This window comes from Pipistrellus hanaki (assembly GCF_964339955.1).
Source record: "Pipistrellus hanaki genome assembly, chromosome: 5".
Lineage (NCBI taxonomy): Eukaryota > Metazoa > Chordata > Mammalia > Chiroptera > Vespertilionidae > Pipistrellus > Pipistrellus hanaki.
In genome coordinates, this window is record NC_140507.1 from 57,277,457 (window position 1) to 57,298,803 (window position 21,347).

General features: G+C 36.4%; 1 pseudogene across 1 annotated transcript in view; it reads left to right on the forward strand.

The window, feature by feature from the left end:
• Positions 1–19,541, forward strand: part of LOC311622567 (jun dimerization protein 2-like) — a 126,469-nt pseudogene extending 106,928 nt beyond the window's left edge. The window contains exon 2 of the transcript in view: positions 19,002–19,541. The product of the transcript in view is annotated as a jun dimerization protein 2-like (transcript). The remainder of the gene's footprint in view (positions 1–19,001) is intronic.
• The last annotated feature ends 1,806 nt before the right edge of the window (positions 19,542–21,347 follow it).

Consider the following 21,347-nt stretch of genomic DNA (forward strand, 5'->3'; position numbering starts at 1 on the left):
ACATTAACCAATGGAAAATTCTGATAGCTATATTAATATCAATTAAAAATATCAGTTAAATAATACTCAAAGTAGAATGAACATTATAATGATATTTTTTCAATATATTTCTTTTTTTTGTCTTCAATTTCTTTCATCAATGTTTTATAGTTTTTAGAGTACAGGCATTTTACCTCCTTGGTTAAACTGACTCTTGAGAATTTTTATTCTTTTTGATGTAATTGTAAGTGGGGATTGTACTTAGTTTCTTTTTCTGATAGTTCATTATTAGTGTATTGAAATGCAACAGATTTCTAAACATTAATTTTGTACTCTGCAACTTTACTAAATTCACATAGTAGTTCTAATAATGTTTTAGTGGGATCTTTAGACTAGAACTCAACAATCTGATTTAAAAATGCGCAGAGGACCTGAATGGACATTTTCCCAGAGGAGACAGAGATGGCCAACAGACATATGAACAGGTGCTCACCAACACTAATCATCATGGAAATGCAAATAAAAGCTACAGTAAAAGATCACCTCACACCTGTTAGAATGGCTGTTATAAAAAAGGTATTTAAGAATAAGTGCTGGCAAGGATGTTGTGCAGCAATGGTGGAGGGGCTATAAACATGTGCAGTCACTATGGAAAAGCGTGTGGAGGTTCTTCACAAAATTAAAATTAAAACTACCATAAGACCCCATGATCTCACTTCTGAGCATTTAATTGAAGACATTGAAAACACTAATTTGAAAAGATATATGCACTCCTATTTTCATTACAATATTATTTACAGTTTATAAGATGTGGAAGAAACTTCATTGGTAAAGAAGTGACTAAAGAAGATGTGATGTAATACCTTAACCAATAAAGAATTTAAAAAAAGAAGATGTGGTGTGTATACAATAGAATATTTATTGACTATATAAAGAAATGAAATCCTGACATTAGCAAAAAAAAAAAAAAAATGAATGGACCTAGAAGGTATTAGGCTAAGTTACATATCAGACAGAAAAGGCAAATACCATATAATTTCACTTATATGTGGTATTTAAAAATCAAAACAAAAAATGAACAAAGATAACAAAAACTAAAACAAGCTTATAGATACAAAGAAAAGCTGATGGTTGCCAGAGGGGAGCTGAGAGGATAGAGGGAAAGGTGAAGGGGATTAAGAAATACAAATTGCCAGGTATAAAATAAGTCATGGGTTGTAAAGAACAACATAGGAAGTACAGTCAATAATTTTATAATAACTATGTATGGTTCCAGATGTGTACTAGACTTACCGTGGTGATCACTTCATAAGGTATATAAGTGCCTAGTCACTATGTTGTACACCTGAAATTGTTATAATACTGGATGTCAACTATAATTTTAAAATAAATTTTAAAGTGCTAAATTAAAAACAAAACCCTCTACTCATTTGGTGCCATATACTGTTTTGGACTTGTATCACGTGTTAATTAATGCTCTGTACACTTTTATCTGTATTTTTAATCATTTAATTTCCAAATTTACTATGTAGCATGCAATTACTTGCTTTAATAATAAGATTTTGCTGTAATTAACCTGCCAGGCCTCTGAGCCATCTATAAAACAGATTTGTGATACAACAGTGCATGTTCTAAAACTACTTCAGGAATGTATCTAGAAAGTAATGCAACATCAAACCAGAAAACGTTTTTAAATTCTCTTAACTTATGAAAATAATTCTACCAAAAGGGAATTATAATTAGTTAAAAATTGAGCATTGCAAAAATTATTCACAATATCATCAACTTTTCCTTCTATCAAACCAAACTGAATAACTATATATTTACTAGGTAGGTTTTATATGAATTAAAATTTATTGACAGATACTTCTGACTTCCTTAGGGAACATTTACTATGGACTCTGTTGGGAATTTATAGCTAAGAATTAATAATCACCTACTTCAGCATACAATTTAAAACAACCTTGTTTAGGTTACAAACCAACCAACAAATTACAACAGAAAATAATGCCCCCATTTCTCTCAGTGCATTTCTTGCCACATAAATATACACAGAATTAAGAAACACAATATTTTATGAAGTCGAATTTCATGGGAAAGGTGTAACAATGCCAAAAGCCATAATTTGTAATAGCATACTAAAAAATATTCATCAACCACAGATGGAGCTCAAATTATCTGCAGAACAAAACTGGAAGTACCTGTAACTTACAGGGAGTTCAGAAGGCAATAAAGGCAGTTGGCAGATTCCTCACCAAATGTTCCTTCTGGAGTCCTGTCGACTCTCTTTAAAGATAACTTCATCCTATTGCCAAATCTGGCATGCTAACCTGGAAAAAACTTCCTCGTGTATTTTCTTGTACCAACCGAAATTTAAAAGTAACCACGGATTCCCCGCCTCCCCAGAAGAATATAGCTTTGCTTACACTGCTATTAATTTTCTGATACAAATTTTCTTTTTCCCCTAAACGTTCAAAGATCTATAAATATTTGTGAATAAATACTTTTAATTAATTTTTATGTTAGTTTGCTTTGGGGAAGTTTTGTTAGAAAAATATTAAATCCATTTACATTTTTTAGACTACAAAAGCAATATAAACCTTAGAAATTATTTGTAAAGAGTAATTATAATCATAAGATTACATCATCATTTGAAAATTTAGTAAAAAATTAGGAGCAGTCTAACCAAAGCTTTAGCCAGGAGAGACTGGTAAAAATATTGAGGAGGTGGCTATAATGAGGAGGTGGCTATATTGCTTGTACCTGTTTATAATTGTAACGTATGAGTTATGTGCTCATGTCAAATAATTTAGTAGTTAAGTATGAAGGAATTTCAAATAGATTAACATTAATGTATGAATGAATATATTATAAGTGGACCAATAATGAATACTTAATGAATACATGAAATGCAGAGAGATGGTCTCAGGAGTATGTGAATAAAGAATAAAGGGGTCAGGGAGAGACAAAATAGCCTTAAAGGTATTTTAAAAGAGAGACCACTTAACAATAGCGTAGGCATCAACTGGGAAGTTGACAGAAATGCAAATGCTCAGGATCTTTCCCAAAATTACTGAATATAGAATTCTAAATTTGCTAATCTATATCTTAAAAATGCCTGCATGGGATTTATCTGTGTTATCAGGTTGGAAAGCACTGTCCTAAGATCACCACTGGCAGATGCTAATATCACTGAAGCAAGGTAGAATTCATGATCCCTCATTAAAACCCCATCTTTGCAGAACCTTCAATCTCCTTGTTTCTCTATCACCTCATTGTGCTTTTCTGGCAAACAGTAGTTATGATGAAATCCAACTCACCGCACAGATGAATATGGCTAATGAAATACCAATACACATAAAGACTGGCTTCATAATCTCTAATATTGAGATGGCCTTTAATGTTTCTCCAAACTCCTACTACAAAACCTACCCCTGTTTTCTCTAGACTACCCATATCTTCTCATCCCACACATCTTCAGATCTCCTTTCCTATATTCATTCTAATTAGATAACTATGTTTCTTATAATGGAGAAAGAAATGATCAGAGTAGGATTTCCACTTGATGACAGCATCACATTTAACAACTTACTAGCACTTGCCCATTTACTCTGCTGTGCCTCCTGTTGCTATGGAAGAACTACCTGTGCTCCTAGATAAGACAGTGAACACTTCTGTGCATTTGGTTCCATCTGCTGTCACCTAACGCAGGATAGAATTCCAAAAAATACCTTCTCTCCCTTGCATCATTACATTTTTTTCTTTACTGAAATGTTTTTATAAGCATACAACCATTTTATAATTTCATTCATTAAAAAACTCTCTCTTGACTCCACATGATCTGTTCCTCGTGTTCTCAAGACTTTATTGTCACCTCTATTTCTCTCTTTTCTGCTCCAGTCACACTGTCCTCTTTGTGTATGGTCAAGTACTCCAAACACATTTGAACCTAAGGGTCTTTGTTCTTAGCTGTCTCCTTTGACTGGGATTTTTTTACCCCAAACAATTGGCTGGCTGACTGTCTCATCTTTTTCAAGATTAACCTTACATTTCACTTTATCTGTGAGATGTACCTGGATAACCCTATTGAATAGTGTGCCATCATCCTGAACCTTAGCACTCCTGCATTCTCCAACTTATGTACATTTTCCTTGTTTTTTACAGTATTTAGCATATTCTAAAATGAAATTTATTTACTTTTCATTCCACTAAAATATATGAGAGAATGTAATATCTTACGTGGAAAAAATATGTTATATTTATTTATGTATTTACATCCAGATTAGGAAAGGAGTGAACTCTTGTGTGCTAAATAAGTACACATTAAACAAATTAATGCAAATAAATAAAATATACTAGTTTCAGAATATTTTTAACACTTAACATTAACAGGAAATGAACACAACAGAGAACGTTCAGTTAAAATACATATTTAATGAATAAGAATTTATATCCAGTGACGTTAAGACCCAGGGTGATAGTGATTTACTACTTTTACGATACTTTGTGGTATTTCATCATCCTTTGATCACTGAGATTCTCTCAAGTCTGCCTTTATTTTTGTAATTACTCCAAGTACCATGAAGGGAAGAAATTCTGGGAACTGTACCTCTAACTCATCGAAGCTAACAAAATATGAAATATCCATTGTCCATCTCTTATCAACTAGATATCCATACCAGATGGCCTCTTTTAACTATCTTTCACTTCCCCAAACGGGCAATTTAAAGTCACTTCCACATAACATAATACAATTATTCCTTGTACAACTCAAAACACACTGACTCCCCCAAAGAGGCTACAAAGCCCCATATATCATTTATTGGTCTTCACAAACCCTTTGATATCCTTAAATTCTGATATAGAATGTTAATTTAATTCTCATTAAAACATTTTTATTTAAACTGATAAGGCAATGGAATGGAGGGAGAACATACTTGATATGTTCACTGATGTGTTCATATAAAAATAAACAAGGAACTATTATAACTATTACATTCCTTACTTGATATTTCATTGCTGGTGTATATTTAGATTTGCTTCTTCCACTATCCATTCCATATTCCATTTACACTAAGCAAGCAACGTGCCTATTCATGAGTCCTTGCATTGCAGGGTATCCATCACTTTACCCTGAAGGATATTGGTCATAGCAGTCCTGCCTGCCCTGGGTTGTGACTTTTCTCTCTTAACTTCACCACAGGACATGGGAGTCTTAAGAGGTATCTGATATTATTATTATTTTTTTTTTATCCCAGACATACATTTCCTTGCTCCCATTATATGGTAGCAATAACCCAACTTCTATTTGATAGTGAGTTCCATTACCCTATTCAATATACTAACTCACTTATCTTACTGTTGGTTTACTGGAACGAAGAGTCCAAAAGGCCATGTGACAGCCTCTCTCAACTTCCAACTTAATGAAACCATGGTCATGCCCCCTGCTGAAAGCATTCCTCACTAAGATCTGGGTATCTGCTGAAGTCTAGGTTGTTAAAATGGAAAACAAAGTGTTTGCTGTTTAATCATTAGAAATAATGAGAGAATCTGCTCCCATTTAATCCATTGGAGTTCTGTGAGCCTTAGTTATGACATAAAGAGCACCATATATCTGTTATTGATTTAGTACATTTACATACGCTGGATTATTTTATCCCAGCCTTGGAAAATAGTGCCATCAGCTTGCATTATATGGAAATTTACTAAAGGCCATTTACTATTCAGTTGGGACAGCTCTTTCAGGATGAGACAAAATATGATAAGATCAGCCGATTCCATGAGCATGCATTTATTGTTAAACTTTTTTATTGTATGAAATGAGCCCCTTGATCAACAGCAATTCGGTGTAGAATGGCATAATGGTGAATAACTCATTCTGTAACTACAAGAATAACAAGCAGAAGCACTGCAGGCAGGACAAGTAAATCCACATACAGGGTAAATGAAAACTGCCTTTTCTAAGATGGAACGACTCAGTGTAGACAACCTGCCACAAGCAGCTAATGGATCCCTTGGAGAGTGATGTCATATCTGAAGCTCACAGTGCCTGTTGAGTGTGGACGTAAGTACCAAGTAGCTGTTGGCAAGTCATACACTCAGAAGGGAATATTGCTTAGTGAATCTACATATAACTTAGTCCCTGCTGTCACTGCCACTTTGTTCATGAGCCAATTTTGTGAGGACAGTATAGTTGGGAGAGGGTTGAATGATGTTAACAGAACATTTTACCCACCTAAGACCTTCTTCTGCTGAGATTGCTCCTTGGTTAACACCTGTGTTGGACGTGTATATCTTCACATTCTGTGTGAATTTGGGAAAGTCTATTCATAGTTTGATTCAGCAAAAATCCTTGCCTTAAATTTTCTAATTTTATCCTTTCCAAGTTTCCCCACTATCCAGCCAAACAATTTGCCACTGCTCATCAGTGAATGTAGGTCTTTCATTTAACATTCTCTCTTTCCATCTGGGCAAAATGAACAGTCTAATGCACAACTCAAAAGTCTGCCCATGGGAAGATTTTTCTTTCCTTCAGAATCACCCCTGTGTGGAGCTGTGGTGTTGCAGCCATCCACTTTAGGGGGTGCCAGTATATCTCTATGTCCACCATCTATTTCTTCCTACGTCAACTGTTCATAGGAACTCCTGAAACTGATATTGGTATGGATTGAGAGGGAAGAGGCAATGTAGTAATAAGGTCCATAAACATTTGAGTCACTTATTTTTGCAGCATATTTATACTGCTAGAACTTGCTTGAATCTATTATTGTATATACCACATGCATTTGAAGATGAAGTACTGCAATGCATGCCTAACTTTATTGCTGGTAAGTTAAACAGAAACCAGATCATGACAGAAAGGTCAGATTTCATGATAATGTTTCATGACACATAGGGGCAGTATGATGTACCTGAGCCAAGACTTAGGTCTGTCCCCCATAAACCTCTCACTGGTGAATCACATGGCATTTCAGGTGTCTAGGATTTAATAACAGCTGAGAGCCAGTATCTAGTTTTCTCCACAAAGTCTGATTATGTCTCTACCAAATGATCAGTGATCCTGATAAATGGTGGCAGGTACCTTTAGATAATAATAGCATTTCATAATATAAATATTTTGCAGTATAACAGGAGCCTTCTTCAAGGATCAACTAGCCAAAATCAATCATCTCTACTGGTCAGTCTACTTTAGCTTACTGCTGTTATTTTGCCACCTAGCATGATAACCATGTGCATCTTGTCTCAGGCACCAAGTACCACAACTTGGTCACTGACACTCTAAAATGCCATTTTCCCAATGAGTTACAGGAACCCAGTATACTTTCCCAAAAAATGTATTTATCATAACCTTGGTAAAGGCAATGTCCTCTGGATGTTCTTATGTGGGTAGTTTTCATGTAATAAATGTACTCTAGCATTTTAACTGCTCTATACTTGTGGGTACCTTCTTGTACAGTATATCAAGGAAGTTCTGTCCTTTTTGTTTTATTCAGTTGTGATTACCTTTGGGTCCATGTTTCAATCAAACAATCTAAAAATCTCTTCATACTCTCCTAACTGCTAGAATTAATACAATGAATCCAGAATATCTGTCAACAAATATGACTTGATCCAACATAATTTTATTCTTTCCTCACTCACATTAAGACTCTGGGGCGCTGGGGGCTTCCCAGTGTGGGAATGGCTGGGAGGGTGGGGCAGCTGGGGAAAAAGGAGACATCTGTAAAACTTTAGACAATAAAAAATAAAAATAAAAAAAGAAAGCATTGATATAAGCTGAAAAAAATCTTAGGTTTTTTTTTAGATTATCCTCATAGGATACCATTTCTAACTTGCCACCTGGGGCCTTCACAGTTAACCTAATTTAGTTCTAGAAGCAATGAAAGGTGGTGGTTATAGTCTTTAAAAATATCAGCAATTCCCTTCATGGTAGTTGTTTCTTCAAGCAAGGGGACCCCATGTCCCTCAGGGGAGGAAAGATTGTGCAGGCAGGAGAGTATCCGCAGAATTAGCAATCAAGGTTCTCAGCTTTACAGGAATTCACACATATGCCTCATCCCACTTTGCAGGGTCCTACTCCGATATAATCTGTGGCTTAATTTTTACATAAGAGTACTTGTGAGACCCTGAATTCATTGTGCATTGCACTTCAACCACCCACAATATTAACTTAAAGGTTTGTTTTCTATCATCTTGTCTCTGAATCCACAGAGGATAAAGATTTATTGTAGAGCGATTACAAAATTTTCTGATCATTTTCCCAGACCTCTAATTGTGAATTTAAAGGCCCGAACTAATTGCATTTCGCCCGCTCTAAGTACTACAGTACAATTAGAAACAACCAATGAATTATGTTATACTCTTTATTTTCACTAAACTATTACTGTTGGCAATTACTTTGTTACTCTCACTATTGCCTTCTGCAGGCATTTGATTACAAGAGTTTAATGTAAGTATGATGATGTAAGTGAACGTTTTGCCACAGCTTGGCATATACAGGCAGCCCCTCTACCACTGTCAACAGTACCATTTATGCCATTAGAACTAATCACATCAGATAAATATTTCAGGGAACCTTTCCTAAGGTTGCATTTCTTGGAACCATTTGCAGAACAAGTGATTAATCAAGAGTGCAAAAACAATATGAGTGATACAGAGTTAGGCTATATTATTGAAATTAACTTTTCTGCACTTGTGGGAGCATATGACAAACTGTATAGAAGGCTCTTTGGAAACTAATGATCAGTCTGAAACAGCTGGAAGGTAAGAAGTCAGTAAAATGACAGACATGATGTAGGGGAGCGAGGAAACACTAGAACCATGAGATGGCACAGAATCCATGACTGCAAACCACCAACCTTGATCATGAATATGACCTGAAAAAGAAGCTGTCATCTTGTAATAGTGCTGCCCACAGCATAGCTGGACCAGAATTGGAATATATGAGAGAGGAGAGCTGGAAAGAGATGAGGAACTAGGGAACTGGGTGCAGCCCTATGCCAGCAAAGTGACCACGCAGAAAAGTGACAATGGATGTGATAATAGATACCTTTCACCATTCTCATAGTACAATGGCTGCTGCTTCACTACCACCTTCCAAATCCTGAACAAATGTCTTCACTTGCCAACTGTAATTCAGATCCATACAGGAAAGTGATTTGTAGCAAACATAGTTCAAATTTAGCTAATATGATGGAATACAAATCCACTAGAACCTGTGTCAGATATCACTGCATTTGCATACTACTGCCCATATCCTTTAATTCACAATATCTTTAAAGGCAAATATATTGTCTATTAAGTTTACCTATACTGCACAGTCTTACAAGTCTAATGATTAAAGCATAGAAGATCCTAAATAGGTATGTGTAACATATAAATATATACTGTATATGTGATCGTAAAAAGTGAATAGAACCAGAGTAGCCAGTGAAAGGGGGGTATGTTTTAGGGTGGATAAGTTTAGATGGGTAAAGAAGATAAAAATGACAAAATGCAACATGTGTTTAGAAATCGGTAAGCATTTAAATTCAATTGATGGTAGAGTTAATGTAAAAAAATCATTTTGAAAATATAATTTCAAAAAAATTTGTGAAGGACTCTTAATGACAAACGTGAAATGTTAAACCCAATATATGCCATAGCTCAATGAATAGATAATGTTCTTCAAAATCACTGTGATTTAAACAGTCCTACATTCATGAATAAATATGTCTTTACAATCAAAAGATATTGGCTTTATCCTCTGAGATTATTCAGCCTCTGAGATTCCTTTATGTACCTCTTAAATAGTAACATGACTTTAAGTCTTCTATGCACTAGTATGCTCTGGGCTTTGGGCTCTGCTGATAGACTCTCCTAAGAGTTGATTTCTTCAAAATTCTTTTTTTTCTAGTATTCATAGCTTATAATTAAATTTCAAGTACTAAATATGAATTTAGAAGATACTTTCTATCTAGAGGATTCCATGGACTTGTATCTAGCGCTTTTTAAAAACATTGTTCAGATATTTCAATTCACATAGTGATGCGCCAACAAATGATATAATTTAAATCACAACTACTATATTTGAGTCCAAATCCATATTACAAGCAGAAACCAACTCCTTTAAAGGTCTCTATAGCTTTTTTATTATTTTCATGAGTTCTCAGAGACCATTGCCCGATATTCTTACATTTGCTACTCCTTTTTAAGCCGATTCTCAATCCTTCCATTCAGTGGCATCCTTCTCCAATGAAATTCACCACTAACATCACCACAACAACCTCAGTCAGGGCCTATGATTCTTCACTAAGCTTCTCCTAGGTAAAGAAGCTTTCCTTGATTATTCAGAAAATATCTAAGCCCAGGTTGAAACGTTTAAAGATGCTCTTGTGAAAGCACAGAAGAAGTCCTCTGTGATTATCATTAGCTTAAATACTTCCAGATCCATTTCTTGCCTTTCTCTTGAAAGCAACATTTCAAAGGCTCCCTGACTGCTGGATTCTTGATAGATTTGGTCATAGGAGACAATTGTGGGAGATTTGAGGGAAGGAAAAAGGGAAGGAAGGAAGGAAAAATAAGAGCAATAAAAAAGAAATCAAGTGTATTTCTCATCATTTCTCTCTGCATCCAGCAGTGGATCTAGCAGTGGTTTCATGTAATTTCATTGTCACTGGCCTGACCCTCCTTTTGTGACACTGGCTCCTGCAGGATTGGCCTGCTTTGGTTCAAGCTCAATCCAGAATTGTGTGTGTGTGTGTGTGTGTGTGTGTGTGTGTGTGTTTATATTCTCCCTGTCACTCCCTACTCTTGGATGGTGGCATCTTCTATTACTAATTTCTGGGCTGCAATTACTATCGTTATCATCCTCAGCCCTTCCATCATCCTGTTGAACTAATTTCTTGAATTAAGTTACCTTGGCTTGAAAATACCTGATTTAATCTGTATTTCCTAAGTAGACTTTCACTGATATCTATTCTTATCAATTATAATAAAAGGGTAAAATACTAATTAGACCAGACATCTTCTGGACATCATTCTGGACGTCCTTCCTGACCAAGCCAGGGCCAGAAGGAAGCCAGCCCGGGACTCCTGATGCCTGTGGGCAGCTGTAGGAGGGAAGACAGTGCCAACAGCTCAGTGAAGGAAGGCTTATTCCTGCACGAATTTTCATGCATTGGGCCCCTAGTCTGACAATAATTAGAATAACACATAGATATTTCTAAGAACAATTCTTCCATCCTTTGTATTCAAGCTCTGCATATTCTGTAAACCATTACTTTCTAACAACAAGCACAATTTAACAGGAATGGATACTACACTAGACCAACTCCAGATGTACAGAACAAACATTCTTAACAAGTCTCATATTTTGCAAAGGCATCATTTATATTATAAAACAGAATAGTCATCTTTTTTTAAACATCTGTTCTTATGTTGCTTTACTTCATGCAGCTTTCCACAATCGACAACCACTTTCTTTATATGGGCAAAATTAAGGGTTCACTAAAATGTTTTCTGTTTCAGATCCACCTTTAAAAGAAGAATTACTCCTAAAATAAAATCTTATTTCAATCAAAAAAGGGGAAAAAATAAGTATGGTAAGTGGTATCATTACAGTTTTTGTCCTACCTTTTAAATAAACCAACAAAACAAAAATAGCCTATCATACATAATTACATTGATATGTAAATATAAATATAAGTATAGAAATATAGATATAGCTGAACATCCTTTTTATTTTTATAGTCTCAAAATATTTTAAAAAATGAACTAACAATAACTATAAGAGTAACCTTCCTTTAAGGTGTCTCCCCCACCATTGTAATTCTGTATTCTCATTGTGTGGTTATAACCACACTTGGGGATAACTTGGAAGATGATTCACCACATCGTAAATCAATAAACCAGGGAATATAAAGGCTGTTCTAACATGATGTATTATTTAAACAGTTCATGGCATACATTTTCTTATTCTGGTATTTTCTAAGTGTAAGAATTTGCCAGGGTTTGACTTAGGGGTAAAGAAACATTAATTTTTTTCTAGTAATTAAAGTAACTGCTTTTCTTTTAGTACTAGTAGGCTAAGTGTAATATACAGAATAATGTTCTCAGAGATTTTTTTTCAATTGCCCTCATATTTCGTTTACCTTACTCTCTGCATGCTGTGTCGACAGACAATCCTGCTCGTTCACACATTCTTCTTGACCTTATGGATCGATAGTAGTTTTACCATCTTCTCAGTCCACTCAAAGGACTCTGCCACTCTCATGCTTTAGCTGCAATATGCTAACTAAAGTCTTAACTCCATTAGCTCCAAAAGGTGAGCAACTAATTCACACAATATGTCTTCGTTAATTTCATTGGAACTAGAGAAGGAAATAACATGTTTTCTTTCTACAATTCCTATTTCAAGGACATTGTCAAAGTTTGGTAATTCTATCATGAAGAGGCTAAAATATTAACTTGTTTAATATGTAAGGTAGAATTTAAAATAAGTGCTAACACTATATTGTCAGATAATGGAGCATATGTTCTACATTTGAAGACAAAAAATAAACAAAAGAGCAATAGTACTTCAGAGTATTATATATATATATATGTATATATATATATATATATATATATATATATATATATATATATATGTATATATGTATATATGTATAAAAGCCAAGAAACCAAATGACCAGAATGACTGGAAGGACCAGTCACTATGACATGCACTGTGTTTATCCCACTGACTCAATTTAGGATGGGGCTGGACAGCCAACTTTCCACAGCCCCTTGCCCCAGCCGGCACTGCCCTCAATCGCCTCCCCCCACATACACACCAATAAGGGTTGTGGCCAGCCAACTAACCTCCCTCGGACCCTCCCCAAGCCAGCCCCATCCCCAATCAGCCCCATCCCCCAATCAAAGGCGGGGCTGGCCTACCTCTCACTGTGCTCCCCGCCACCCCACCTCCACTCCATGGAGATAGAGCTTAAACTGGAAGTTGGACATCCCCTGAAAGGTCCTGTATTGCAAGAGGGTGCAGGCCGAGCTGAAAGACCCCTACCCCCTGTGCACGAATTTCGTGCACCAGGCTTCTAATAATTATTATAAAAAGTTGTAAGATTTGATTCAGAATAACTGAAAGTGTGATGGAAAAAAAGTTCAACCTAGGACAGATCACCTTTGATGAGGTCACATTCAAGCTGAGGCAAAGAATGAGAAAGGCAATACAGGTTTTGTGACATAGAAGAAAAGCTTGGCGTGTGAGAGAAAAAGCATCAATGTCAGGGTAATAAAGATGCAATTATGAAAGGAAAATGTTGTAGAATAAAGAATCAGGTAGTAGGCTGACAGCTGACCCTTCAGCTTTCAGGTTTGCATAAACAGTTTGGACATTTTCCCTGACTGTCATGGAAAGCCAATGAAAGAATTTTACCATGGTAGTGACATGACCTCATTTAAATGGAAGTCGGGAAACAAAAGAAGAGGCTAATAATGGCAGAATTCTAGGTAAGATACCTGGGGATTGTACTACAGACGTGGCAATAAAGAAGAGAAAAATCAGTGGTTTTAAATTTTATTTCTGGAATAAGATTTATAGGTTTTGTTTACCCATTGAAAGAGGGTTATGACCATCTGTGAGGGACAAATAGTTGCTTTATAAGAGAAAATAGCATTATCTGATCCTATTCTTGCTCTCATACTTATTTAACATTTTTATGTGCTCTCTCAATATCAATGCAAAATAGCCTCTCCCCAATAACCACTAAAGTAAATGTCTATAAATATAATTATCCATTAGATTATTATGCATTTCTTGCACATAAGGTTATTTTCTTTTACATTACACAGCAATTTCTGACACAAGTCCAAATTGAGACAATAAACAAAAGTAGTAAAAATAAATCCAATTTCAATAAATATAAAGTAATTATCTTAGTGGGATATCATTATGACATTTACAGAACATTTTAAATTCAACATTTTACACTCTCCAATAAAATATTTTACAGGAACCAGTGTATGACAAATTTAGGAAATAGTAAACTAAGAATTTGACAAGACAAAATAAGACTGATTAATGGATAAAGAATTCTTTCTTTAAAATATAGAAATAACTTGATAGAAAATAAAATAAACTGAGTCTATACAAATTATTTAAAACAATCAATTCTTAGGATTTAATGAGCATTTAATTAGAAAACTAGGCTAGAGAAGAGATCAAAGCAGTTCAAAGAAAGGTTTATATGCAATGGAGTAATGAATATCTAGCATTAAAACTGTACTTACACTCAAGAATGACAGCCATGATGAATTCTTCCACATGGGCCAAAAATGAACCTGGTGTATAAGTATATGTCAAATCCATAGCTAATGCAAAGATAAAAGAAAAAAAAAGGAAATAAAATGGTCACTATTTGCAATGCTAAGTATAAAAATACTAAAAGGTAAAAAAAAAGACATAATTACATAATTTGGAGCTATCATTATTTTGAGAACTATAGTATTATTCAAAATTAATTATCTTAACATTTGTATCTCTTCTCCTTTGTTTTATTTTACCACATACTTATATTCTCAAGCTTATATTCTACTGTTGTATTACTAGCATCTTCTGTGTTCTCAGTATCAGCTTCAGTGTTTCACAAAATTTTTGAATAGCAATCAATGTTCACCATATGTAGAATTGAAATACTTTGTTCCCTTACTTTGTTATTTAATCACTTCTGTGAGGTATACAAGATGGCCCTTTCCCTACCCTTCACCTAGCTTTGGTTAACAAAGGATAAAAATTATATCTTTTAAAGTTTAGCATCTATATTTCACTTCTACTTTGCATTTTTTTCTTCATGAATAGGTAATAAAATTGCCTTGACAATTTTGCTATTAAATCATGACTACAATTTCTAAGAAAATTTGCAATAATTTTATGAAAAGGCAGAGAAATAATTATACTGCAGTAGACAGAAAGAAAAAAGAAAACAATCATGTAGCTCTCTCTTTCATTCAAGCATTTTGAGCATAGCATAATAGGAATATCATAAACTTTCTCATGGATTAGGAAGCACAGTGTATATACAAAGACCAAAGCACAACATGCCATATAATTCATCCATTTACCTATAATCCTATATAATAAAGAGCTAATATGCTAATTAGATCAGACAGTGGAACGACCTTCCAAATGACCTTCCAGAACAAACTTCTGGAAAGACCAGTAGGTGAAGCCTTACAGCCATGAGGCAGCCAGAGCTGCAAGGGCTGAGCCCCTTGCACGAATTTTGTGCACTGGACCTCTCGTCACATATAATGGAATGAAAAATATGTCTGAACATGTGTCTGGCAATGATGTTCCTTTCAGAAAAGGTTAGAAAACATGGTAAGTAAACAAACAAATGAACAAATAAAAATCTCAATAAGCCTTTTTAACAAACTGGAAATTGAATTCCTTTAGTTGGAGGATCAAAGGAGAGTAAAATAAAGTGCAACCATTCTATAGAAAAATGAACACGACTTTCTCCTCTTGTTACTTTAGATGTGCCATTTACTGTATCTGATTCTAATTTACCAATTGTGACATATGTATAATTCTTGTACCTAATTCATAGTGTTATGTGAGAAATAACAGAGAAAATAAAGAAGAGCATTAAAACTAGCACCTGGCACAGAATCAGTGCTCAATACTAGTAAATGTTACCATTAGTGAACAAAGTGTTTAATAAATACTATCATTAATGAACAAATCACACAGCCATCATCCTTCACTCACTAAGGTCCAAGAACTCCCAGAGCAAAGATGCTAGTTAATTAGAATCCTTTTGGCAGAGGGAAGACATCTTCCCTGGGAGAAATTGCCTCAGATCAAAGACCTAAAGATACCTTTATTGTTGTTTTCTAAATATAACAGCCCTACTAGATTAAACTTCAATCAAATTTACAGTTGATAAAGCACAGTTACACATACGGTGACCCCAAACATCTTTTTAATGGATAATTATTAAATATGTTGAGATAGCTAAGGAATCCCAAGCACTTAATGAAAATAAAATCTAATAATAAGACAGAAACAAAAAAGCAAACAGGAAATAATAACACTTAGAAAATACATATAGGTAGGGAAATGAGTCATCAAGGGTGCTAGCATTGATATAACATTTAAGAGCTGAGATTGCATTGTATCTATGAAAAAAGAATAGCTTCTCCTATAAAGAAAGACCCTTCATAGAAAAAAAAGGCACTGAAAACTAAAAAATAAATAATAAAATAACAAAAGTAAATGTTCAATAGAAAGGCTGGAAAATAAAGGTGAGAAAATGGAATAAAAAGAGAAAAGATGAAAAAATGGTAGACTACATATAAGAAAGGAAACAGCCAAAAAGATAAAGGTTTAAATAATAAAAAGTATTTTTTTAAGAAAAAAAATAGAACACCAAAATTTGGGGAATATTAGCAAAGAAATTATTCAATAAAATTTTCAGATGTCAGAAACATTTTTTACCATAAGGACCCATTAAGTAAATAGCTAGTGTAGCAAATAGAAATGGATCCAAATAAAGGCATATCTTTGTGAATTTTAGAAATTAAGAATGATGATGGTTTGGCTCAATTGGCCTGCAGCCTGAAGGGTCCTGAGCTAAATTCTGGTCAAGGGCATATGCCTGGGTTTCCGCTTGATCTCCAGTAGGGTCGTGCAGGAGGCAGCCAATCAATGATTCTTTCTTATCACTGATGTTTCTACTATCTCTCCCTCTCCTTTATTTAAAAAAATATATATATATTTTTTTTTAAAAAAAGAAGAATGTTGAAGTATCCTTCATAGTTCAGAAAGAAAAAAAAAAACATTACAAGGAAAGGATTAAGATGAATAAGACATCCATATTCTCAATTACAGCACTGAAAGTTAGAGAACACTAAAATGTCATCACACACTTATCCAAAACAAAATTTTATGTCCAGTCCAAATTTTAATTATATAGGAGAATAGATTAAATACAGTCTCACAAACTCAATGTCTCAGTAAATGCCTCTATTCCAAATCTTTGTTTAAGCTTGTTCAGATAATTTAATACCCTCTCTCCTGTGTTGCCATTTATTTCAAGGTCTTAATTAAGTTGTTGGAAATGTCTTAGTTTAGTTTAGGATTTTTCAGGTTTGTACACTAAGTAAAGAACACTTTATCAGCCCAGATAAAAAATCCATTAGGGAATGCCCTACAACCATTGGACTGATGGCCTGCCAGTGTGAAGACTGAGGTTACCAAACAAAATAGTTTATAAGAGACATTCATAGACTTTGAAAGTGTTTAGAGAAACCTGTGCACTGTAACTAATTACCAAATAAAGTAGTCCACAATCTCTAAACCCTGAAGAGTATAATGAAGTTTCCTACTTACACATGTCATACAGCAACGATTACAATTCCTAAGTTCCTGGAAAAACACTTACTCCTCCTCCCACTTGAAAATAAAGCCACACCAGAGTGAGAAATGAATTTATTAACAAACATATATGGATAGGGAGGGACAGGAGACAGTCTTTTTTTTATCCTCCCTTTTCCAGATACCTTGGATAATACATACTGGCATCATTTGTTTTACTTCAGGACACCAAAATCAGTTTGACATAGACACTTCAATAATATCAGGACTATGCAGAATATTAAACAAGTCACTTAGAGACATATTTTTTTTCCAAAACTTGTCTTTAAGTAATCATTGCTAATTGGGCTCACTATCAACCAAGTGGTATAATGAATTATATAATGTAAACATTTCTTGAAAGTCGTCCTGATTTTTAGGTTCCCAGAGATGATAATGTCTCATGTAATAGGGGGGAGAAGGTTCACGGCCACATTTTGTATCCAAAGTGGTAGAGTTTTATATTTTTCCCAGAATTTTGGGCATCATGGCATTTGTTCAGTTCTTATCAAAATCACTATATTTCTGCACTGACAATAACCAAAAATAATTTCTTAAAAATTATGAAAATGTCCTTAAACATATAAAACTCACACACACAAACCAAAAGCCTGAGGTTACACAGTTTCAACACACCATAATAAATGAGAGTAAATTGCAATGTGAGTGCTCTTGCATAAAATATGTTCTAATGTGAGTTTTAGCATACTTGTTAAGAATAATTTTAGGTTGATTGTTGAAAATTTAATTTCTATCCCAACATTATAAACACTATTACACTTGTAAAGCTTATCATTATATCTTTTCAATAAGTGTCTCTTAACTTTCAACATTTTTTTTTGCAATTAAAACTGAAGCAGTGATTGGCACTTAGTAAGTGCTTAATGTGTTGATTAAAGGAAAAAATTAAAAAAATTCTACTTCAAATTGTTAACTTTAATTACTTACCTGAATCTCCAATTTTCATAAGTGTTTCTCATATAACACTTTATTTGAGAATATAAATTATATTCATGTCTACATAATATTCAGTATATTAATGAAATTTAATTTAGGTTTGCAGTCCCTTGTTTGTAAATTGAGGGTTTGGAACTAGACAGCCCACATTAATTAAAAAATGTTCTAATATTTTATATTTAAGAAAAATCCTGTATAATAAAAGCCCATGGACCATAATGGTGTAATGACCAGAGACCAGAACCACCATGGCCCTTTGCCCTAGATAGCCATTAGGAATGATCAGGTAACCAGGCAAGTGGTTAGGGATGATCAGGTAGGCAGGCCAGTTGTTAGGGATGATCAGGTAGGCAGACAGCCCCTTGCAGGGTGGGCTCCATCCCCAAGCAAGCAGTTAGGGGCAATCAGGCAGGCAGGCAGAGTGGTTAGGGGTGATCAGGTAGGTAGGTGAGTGGTTAGAAGCAATGAGGCAGGCAGACAGAGTCCCAGGATCAATAACCTTAAAGAAAGAGATCCAGGCCACATTCTGCAGAAGGGACACTTGGCAGCTGAGCCAGGAGGCGCTGGAAGTGGTGGATGCTCAGGGCTGGTACCACTGCAGCTCCTGAGTGGGCATGGCACTTGCAGCCTGGCCCAGGCCCTGCACTGCCTCTCCACACGGCTTCTGCAGGGTTGGACTGCCACTCCTCCTGCTCTAACACCTGGGCAGATCCCAGACCCTTCCATGACTGTGGGCTTTCTGCCAAGGGCACAGCCCACTGACTGACTCCCCAGCTCAGCCCTGACTGCAGGGGAGCTGAAATAGGCTGACATCCACAACATTGGGGCCAGCTTCGCCCCTTTGCACTTCCTGGAGGTATAACTGGGCAAGAGGCCTCAACCTGTGAAAAGTGAGCTAGACAAGAAGAGGAGAGGAGGAAAAAGCGCCAGGAAAAGAACAAAGTGGCAGAACAAGAAGAAGGAGTGGAAGGAGTTTCTGCAGTGGGAATCTGAGTGGCTGGAGCTCATGAACGCGGAGCTGAAAACCCAGATGGAAGAGCTCAAGCAGGAGCAGCAGCAGCTCAACCTGATGCTCAACCGGCATCACCCCACCTGCATTGTCAGGACCGACAGTGTTAAGGCCCCCGACTCAGAAGGCAACCCACCACTGGAGCAGCTAGAGAAGAAGTGGCCATGGGCTGGGAAGAGGAAGAGGAGGAGGAGGAGTTGAGGAAAAGAAGGAGGAGGAGTGTCCCAGAAAGCTCTTCCTTGCTGCATGAAAAACTCATCAATAAGCCTCAGCACAGCCAACATCAGCCAGGCTCTTTTGTGAAACTCAGATCAGCCACACCAGGGGAAGAAACCTAGGCTGATGAAACCCAGGACCAAGTGCTGAGACTAAAGCAGTCCTAAGGGGAGTCTGTTTTACTTGGGGTGAGGCTTTCAGAAGGCAGGACAGAGCCTCTGGGCCAGAGAGATGCCCAAACAGACAGCTGTGGGCACTTCTCCGGCCTTTCCGCCAGGGCACCACCCAAAAGACCTTTGAGTTGCCAGGAAAAGCCATGAATTGTAACCAAAATTAGGCTGATTATGGAACTCAGAGTGAAACTGCAATCTGCCTGCCCCCAGCCCTGACCCTGACCCTGACCCTGACCCTGACCCTGACCCTGATGCAAGGCTGGAGAAGGGCACAGTTCTGGGCCTGCTGTATCCACCCACTGTGGTCCAGCTCAGTCCTGCCCAGAGTGGCAGCGGGACACACCCTCGCAGGCACTGCTAGAGTTGCTGTGGGCACAAGGCACGGGCACCCTCCCACAGCACATACTCACTGAATGTTTACAGACTGGTGGTCCTGGCAGGGCTTTCAACTGCACATGTTTTGTATGCTATCTTTTATATATATATATATATATATATATATATATATATATATATATATATTTAACCAAAAATGATTTTATACAAGCAATAAATTGATTTCTAAAATCACTCAATGTGATACAGTATAAATATGCTATGTTTTCCTGTTGTTGTTGTTGTTACAGATATTCAGCAGTTATGGCCATTGCGTGTAACTTCTAAGTACTATAGTCTCTAGGTGTTGGGGGTGGCAGGGGCGGGGTGTGGTGCATTTCCATCCTGATAAACCCTTCATAGTACTCAGTTCTGTGTTGCTCAGTAAACATTACTAGAAAGAAAGAAAGAAAGAAAGAAAGAAAGAAAGAAAGAAAGAAAGAAAGAAAGAAAGAAAGAAAGAAAGAAAGAAAGAAAGACAGGTGTGCAGCTGGCCAGCTATCGCCCCGCAGAGGGAGGCCCAGGCCACCCAAGTCATCACACCTCACACTTGTTGCTGCAGAGGGAGGCGACTGGTGGCAGGGGCAGGGGGTGGGGGTGGGTGGCCTGTGCCACACAGATGGCATGCAGTGGCAGTGATGAAGGGGGCCAGCTGCCTGCAGGAAAGCCCCAATAGGCCCTGATCTCAGGCCAGACCTAGGGAACCTACCTGAGGGGGTCAAAGATTGTGAGAAAGTACAGGCCCACTCTGCCCCCATTCCTCCCCCCCCCCTCCCGGCCAATGCACCAATTTTCATGCATCAGACCTCTAGTATGAAAATAAGTTCCAATTTGGGTCTGAGCTTCAAAATCTGAAACTTTCTTCTTATGACATCTAAAATCTTTGTATAAAATATTAAAAAGCAACTGCAGGCAAACTTAAAGAGGGATCAAAAGCAGAGTGGATTGTGCTGGGGTATCAAAACTCACACAGGAATCAATTCTGCAGGGTCACTGTGGTTATTGTTTTCTCTTTCATGGCTTTACCTGAGGGTGGGGCAGCCACGTGTAGCAGACTGGAAAGAATGAAGCAACCATAGCAATTCCATCTTCCAGGAAAGAGGAACCACAGGAAGGAACCACCGCAGACCTAGAGTACCGGATAAATTCAGAAGGAAGGGAGCTGAAAGAGATGCCCTAATTTTGTATATAAACCCACACGTGGATTAGCTACACAGCATGGGACTAATGCAACCCCATAATG